This window comes from Callospermophilus lateralis, chromosome 1, assembly GCF_048772815.1.
Source record: "Callospermophilus lateralis isolate mCalLat2 chromosome 1, mCalLat2.hap1, whole genome shotgun sequence".
Taxonomy (NCBI): domain Eukaryota; kingdom Metazoa; phylum Chordata; class Mammalia; order Rodentia; family Sciuridae; genus Callospermophilus; species Callospermophilus lateralis.
Window position 1 is genome coordinate 194,002,944 of NC_135305.1, and position 7,219 is coordinate 194,010,162.

The 7,219-nt window shown below is 35.2% G+C and overlaps 1 non-coding gene across 1 annotated transcript; it reads left to right on the forward strand.

Annotated features, from left to right (window-relative positions):
- Positions 1–218: 218 nt before the first annotated feature.
- Trnat-agu (transfer RNA threonine (anticodon AGU)) lies at positions 219–292 on the forward strand. The gene has a single exon. It is a non-coding gene; the product is annotated as a tRNA-Thr (tRNA).
- Positions 293–7,219: the final 6,927 nt, after the last annotated feature.

A 7,219-nucleotide genomic window follows, 5' to 3' on the forward strand; every position in this document is an offset into this window, starting at 1 on the left:
CTGTTTCACCTATAATATATCCATTCTTAACTATTTTGCAAAGGCTACTTCCTTAGCTCTGTCCAGTATTATCCCATAATCCTGAACCAAAAGGCAATTTCTGTTACTGTTCATTTATTCATTTGAAGATTATTATACTATGTTCCAGATCCTTTGTAGACTCTGAGAATTCAGAGAGAAACAGAATATAAATAAAGAATAAATAGATAAGGTGGGCTGGGGATGTAGCTCAGTTGGTAGAGTATGTGCCTAGTATGCACAAGGCCCTGGGTTCAATCCCCAGCACCACACACACACGCAAAAAAAGGGATAATTCCACAAAGTGACAAATCCCTTGATAAAGTCATGTCATGAGGACTGACAGGCAGGGGAGTGAGTTTAGGTGGGACTTCCAAGAACAACCCTGCTTGAGAGGGTGACGTTTGGACTGATGTCTAAGTGAGGAAAAGGAGTTTATCTTGTGGCAATTAGGAGGAAGAGTGTGCCAACAGAACATGTCCATATACATACACAGAGACACATACATATACACATACATATGCATATATTGAGCTATAATATTTCATTTTGACCTTGAGTTCCCAATATTACCAGGTCAGAGTTCTTTTTCTGTCCACATTGTTCTAGTACTGTGTTTCCATGGTAACTTAAGACAGAAACTAGTCTGGTTTATATCATCTTGGAATTTGTCTTATTTAATGTTGCCTAGAGGGAGCCTCTGGGAGTGGGCGAATGTATGTCTCTGGCCAGTCTCCAAATATACAGGGAAGATAAAATCCACACTAACTCCCAAAATTGATTATATCTTGCTAACTCCATTGTCCCTCACTACGAACTAAAATGAAAATTTATATTTTTGGCGAGAGAAATGAAGAAACTTTGAGAGAGAGAGAAAAAAAAATATCAGTCTGATAATCTAAATTTGATTTTTACTCTATTACTCTTGGAAGATACCCATGTTCTCCTTTTGAGATTTTGGCATCTTCCAAGTTATTTCATCATATGGAAAGGAATGTCATTCCTTGTGTCTTCTTTCGGCTCTCCAGCTTCAATAGATTAGATGTTGTTTTTAAAATGGTTTGACTTTACCATTCTACCCGGAGAAAGTGAAGTCAATTGTTCTAAGACAAAGAAGTACGACTGCAAAATGTAGGAATCCAGGACATTAGTTGCCAAGGAATGAGAATTTGAATAGCTTGGACTTTTCATTTCTGCTCACAGATTAATCTGGAAGACTAAAATAGTATCTGATAATGCCATCTGGAATCTCCTTAATCACTTGGTTTCTTTCTTTGACTCAAGCCACCACGGAATTCAAATTCTCTTTGAAGGTTATCAGTAACAAATGATATTTTGCTTTGTTATGTCCAATGGTCACCCAATAATCTCAGCTTTTGCTCTTAAACAACATCTGGTGCTGTCAACCACCTTTAACTGCTTGCAGTTAAGGTTAACCTCTCTTCATGCAGTAGTATGGCTGCGTCTGTCCTTTTGTCTCCCAGACCTTCCATTTTTTTTTTTTTTTTTTGCTGATTTTTATGCTCATATATCACCCTACTAATGTGAAGGTGCACTTGCTTCTCTCTGTGACCCACCATCAGTAGTGTCAACCATTACTTTATAGGAATGGCCCAAAGTCTAAATCTGTAAACTTCACCGCTTTCTAAAGGCCAACCCTACATTTTGAATATCACATTGCCAATATTTTGCTGGTAGTTCTTCCTAGATAAAACTACTGGCACCCTGTCCATTCCTGGCCAGCTATTTAAGGCCCTTAGACTGGATAAAAATACCAGCACACATGTGGAATCCATGTCCTGATTGTAACCTGGCCTTCCCATGCTTTGGTTTTCAATAACCCTTCTTCCATTACTTGGACTCTGATTGCCTCTGTGCATTTGCAGGGGGCTTCTGTTTGACGTGCTGCTGTGCACTTTCCTCCTCTCCTCTACCCCCTGTAGAATCTTGGTTATTGGTCTCATCTCTTTTCATTAGGTAGATAATTCTATGATCAGTCTTTGGGATAATATTCCCAGTGGGCTCAATTCTTTCCACCACCTTCATAGAAACATCTATCTCCTTTAACAGATATTGAATTTCAATTAACATGTTTACATCTGGGCTTTTTATCTTCATCTCAAACCTTACTGCATGCCTGCTTTTCTCATTCTCCTGTGACATCAGTCTTCTCATGGTCTCTAAAGTATAAAACCCAATTCATCTTTAACTGTTCCTTTTCCTCCACCCCTTACACCCACCCATTCAGGTAGCCAAATTGTATTAGTTATTTTTGTTCTAACTTTGTACTCCCTATCTTGACTTCTGGTTATGAAACCCTTATGTGTTGCTCTTGTACACACCTTATACCAGTTTAGCCTTCTTGATAACTGTGATTTATTCTAACTGCAAACATATATTGTTTTTTGCATGTTGGCTACTTACAAGATAACCTGATTATTAGCTCTGTGAAGTGAAAAATAGAGACTTATATTTCTTTCTCTCTTTAATATTACTTACTTATGAAATAACAACCTATCAAAGAATCAAAAATTGGTTATTTGAAATAGTAGCCTATAGCTTTTGGTACATTGGGCATCAGTTGTCCAAAACAACTGATGATCACAAAGCATATGTTTCTCTAGCTATATTAAGCAGAAAGTAATATGCAGAATTATGTTGAATAAAAAGTTTGCAAAAGGGCTTAGGCCTTGGGGGTATGCCTTGAATATCTCCCCAAACAATATTTTGAGATTAGCCCAGTGGGGTGGGGGCTGTCACCAATGGAAGTGTGAACTCCAAAAGAAAACTAATTTGAACAGGTTCCATGGGTAAGGAAACCTCTACTATGTAGAGCCATGCCACTATTCTAGACCTCTACTAGGAGGGAAAAAATGTATACCCTATGCCTTTTCTCTTGACATCCACAAAGACAGTGAATATTGATGCTGCTACCAAAACAACAATGACAACAACAAAAGCATAACATCATTCTGTCTCTGCCAGTTTTGTGTTTTAAATCACGTGAAAGTTAGTCCTATTGGTTGAATCAAAAACATCTCTGCTTTAGATACACGGGAATAAGAGAAATATAATTTGACTACTTAGGCTCTTAGTATACTGAAGTATACTTGGAGGAGAAGATAAGATTCTTTAAAGGATTTTAAGTGTATTTGTATTTTCATATATTTTTGTCATCTTGATATTTCTATTAGAGATTTCTATTCTGGTGGTGCTTCTTATTCAATCTACATTATGTTTCCAAATGTCATTTAGAAAAAAATTCCAGTTTTCAATTCAACTGAGTCTCCAGAATTAAGTCAGCTAACTAAAGAATATTTCATTGTTTCTTCTCATTTTAATTTGATTTTATTTAATTATATGTAAGAATGTTTGCATTGGTTGTACAAAACTTAAGTTAACTTAAGAAAATGTTGCCTAAAGTTCAGATGATTTAGGACTTAACAAATAAATCTGTAAAAAGTAGAACTTAGAAAGTTCATTATAACTAAATTCCATCTCCTAATCTTTTGACTGACATCCCCAACTTGCTGCAAATATCCTTGAAAATAGTGTCCCCCTTTCATCTATATGAACTGTAAGAAATTTGATTATCTCTGGATAATCAAGTCTCACAGTTGCTCTGGCACAATCAATGCAAAAATTCTTACATATAATTAAATAAAATCAAATTACAATGAGAAAAACAATGAAATATTCTTTAGTTAGCTGTGCTACAGGGCTAGAAGGTAGGGTCAGGGGAGATGGACTGAGAAAGAAAAGCCTGTGATACTAGGTTTCTCAAATTATCTTTGTGTTCTTTTTCAGAAATTACTTTCCTTTACCATTCCTAAATAATACGTAATTGTCCAGGACTGAATTGTGACCTCCAAAATTTAATATAGGTCGAATCCCTAAAGCCCCAATACCTCAGAATGTTCTATATCTGGAGATAGGGATTTAGAAAGATAATTAAATTAAAATGAGGGCTTTTGATTGGGACCTAATCTATTCTGACTGGTGTCCTTATAAGAAGAGTACAGTAGGATACAGAATGAGAATCACTAGGGACATGTGTACACAGAGAAAAAGCCATATGAGGACACAGTAAAAAGGTATATGTCTCCAAGATGGTAAAACATAATACCTTGGACTGAGTGGCTCAAACAATAGAAAATTATTTCTTAGAAATTTAGAGGCTGGAGAGTCCAAGATCAAGGCACTTGCAGATCTAGGATCTGTGAGATGCCTTTTCTTGGTTTGCAGATGACAGTTGTTTCATTGCATCTTCATATGATTGAGAGATACTGAACATCTCATGTTATTCTTAAAAGTGCACTAATCTCTTTCATGAGGGCTATGCCCTATTCACCTAATTACCTCTCAAAGGCCATACCACCAAATATAGTTGCTTTGAGGATTTAGGGTTCAATATATAAATTTTGGAGGGACAAAGACCTTCATTTTATAGAAGAGGTCCTCCACAACCATGAAAAAAAAAAAAAAAAAAAGCCTAGGAAGAATTCAAATCCGCAAACATTTTGGATTTCTAGCCTCTAATACTCTGAGAATATACATTTATTTTGTTTAAGCTACCCAGTCTGTGCTGTTTTGTCATGGCAGCCCTAGAACACTACTGCAGGGATAGAAAAAGAAAAAAAATATTATAATTTAAACAAGGAAGCTTGATGCGTATTTTGGTATAAATAAGTGATTCTCATACAGTGGCTGCTTTGTTTCCCCTAAGAGTTATTGGGCAATGTTTGGAGATATTTTGATTGTTGCGTTTTGGAGGAGGGAGGTTCTCTTGGTTTATAGTGCATAAAGATCAGTGATACTGCTAACTGTTACACAACGTACAGGTAAGACTCTCCTTGTTCGGTACTTGTTCCTTCCCAATAACAAAGAATTGTCCAGCCCCAAGTGTCGGTAATGCTGAGGTTGAGAAGCGATACTCTAATGACACGAATTTGTTGCATAGGTTTCTGATTTGCAAGGGAGGCATTTTAACTTCTTCTTGTTGTTGTTTCCTGCAAAGTCATTTCTGCAACAGTTAATTATCCTGTTTCAGATACTTTGAACTGTTAGCTAGTGCATGCCTTCATTAATGATCTTCATCAGGCCAGTTGGCCCTACCTGTGATGAACACACTATGCTGGGGCATTTCCCCTTTATAATGAACAGAATGGAAATATTTCCGCTACTTCTCATCACCACAGAACACAGAAAGCAGAAACTAATTCCATATGTTGGATGTATCTCCTTTTCGAGATGAAGGAAAAATAGACCTATTCTTTTTGTCCACAATGTACTGGACATGAATTTATTATACCAATTAAGCACTGAAGTGACTTTTAAAATTCTTTATTTAGTAACAAAGAATTTTGAAAGTAAGTTAGGCCAGGATTTGGGGACAAAAAAAAAATGTGCAGTTACTACTTAAGGTTCAATATCTCTCATCTGTAATATCTCATGTTAAATTCCATTCTCTTTTCTCCTTCTCCATTATCTATATCTTGTCAACCAAGAAGAATAATAAGGGTAATGGCATGCAAAGCTGAGATGCTGAATTTATGCAAGTATGTTCTATGCCCTGTGGATGAAGTTGGACCTCTGCACCCAGGAATGGCAAGGAAACAACAGATGGAAACAACTTTGTCTCTGATTGAAGCTACAGGACAGCCTAGAGCTAGCCAGCAGTGAAACTGCCATGTCTCATCTGCTTCCAATTTACAGAATTGGATCTTAACTGGGGACATAGCAGTCATTCTGTCATCTCCACTCTAAAATTCAGCAGAATATATTATAAATCCTGGAACTATTGTTGGAAATGACCACTGATTTGATTCAACAGTGGAAATGAGGGTAATCATAGCTGCTTGCCCCAGGCTACATTTTTCTTCCTAGAGCTATGTTATTGTTTTGAGGAAGTAAGGATTTAATATTACAATTTAAAAAAAAAGAGATACGCTACATCTGGAATAGGTAGAAGTATGTCAACTAATGCGATTTATTATCTTCTTCTGGGAAATAATTAGCATTCTGAGAAAATATTTAAGCATCTCTGATAGACCCTAAATAACATTAAGATATCTTCTGGGGAGTTAATTACTCATCAACACAACAAACTGTTGGAAGCATGAGCATTTTTTAGCTAGGCATTTCTTTACTATCTTTTTTATCCCCTGTAAAAATAATGCTATCCCTTTGTGGCAAATTTGAAATACATATTTGACCCTTGTTACCAGTTTTTTCTGTAATCTTTTAATTTTAGTACTACACTACACTAGAAGATGCCTACTACCACAATTTGGAAAGGAAGTTCTGTAACCTACAAGGATTCAGTAGAGTTCTTCTTGGTAGCACTTCAAAAATCAACAACAGTGCTTGGGTGGGAGGACAATTGTGTTTAGAAGTGGAAACAAAACAAAAGTTTTTTTTTAACCCAATGAATATGCAGTAGGATGACTTTACAAAGCTCTTAAGCTAAGGACAAAGACTCTTGAAGGCAGCCAGAGAGGAATAAACCATCACATGAAGAAATTCCTCAAAAGATGATCAGTAGACTTCTCATCAGAAATTATGGATGCAGCAATGCAGTGGGATGCATATTCAAAGTGTTGAAAGAAAAGATTCTCAGCCAAGTATTCTATATAGGATAAATATTTTTTAAAAAAGGAAAAATTAAAATATTCTCAAGAAAAATTTATGTATTATTGAAATTAAGTTGTAATTAATTCAAACTAAATTATTATAAGATATTCATCGTACTCTTCAAGGCAACTAAATGAAAAAACTGAAAAACATATATAGTAAAAAAAAGTAAAATAAAATTACTAAGTAATAAAATGGAATTAAAAGAGTACATCAGAATATATCCATTTAGCAGAAAAGAAGGTAGAAGTGGACAAATAGAAGAATAGAAAGATATGAAACATATAGAAAGTAAAAAGAAAATAAAAATAACAATGGAAGCTATAAATACTACATTACCAGTAAACACATTAATGTAAACATATTCAATACTTCAATAAAAAGAACAGATTGTCAGGAAAATAAAAACAAAGCAAAATATCATCTGACTATATATTATCTGAAAGAGCTATATTTTAAATTCAAAGACATGAGCTAAAATAAAATTTAAAATAAATGGATCATTCTTCTGTACAAACAAAATATTAAGCAATAAAAAGGCCATATATCATAAGAGAAGCCTCAATAA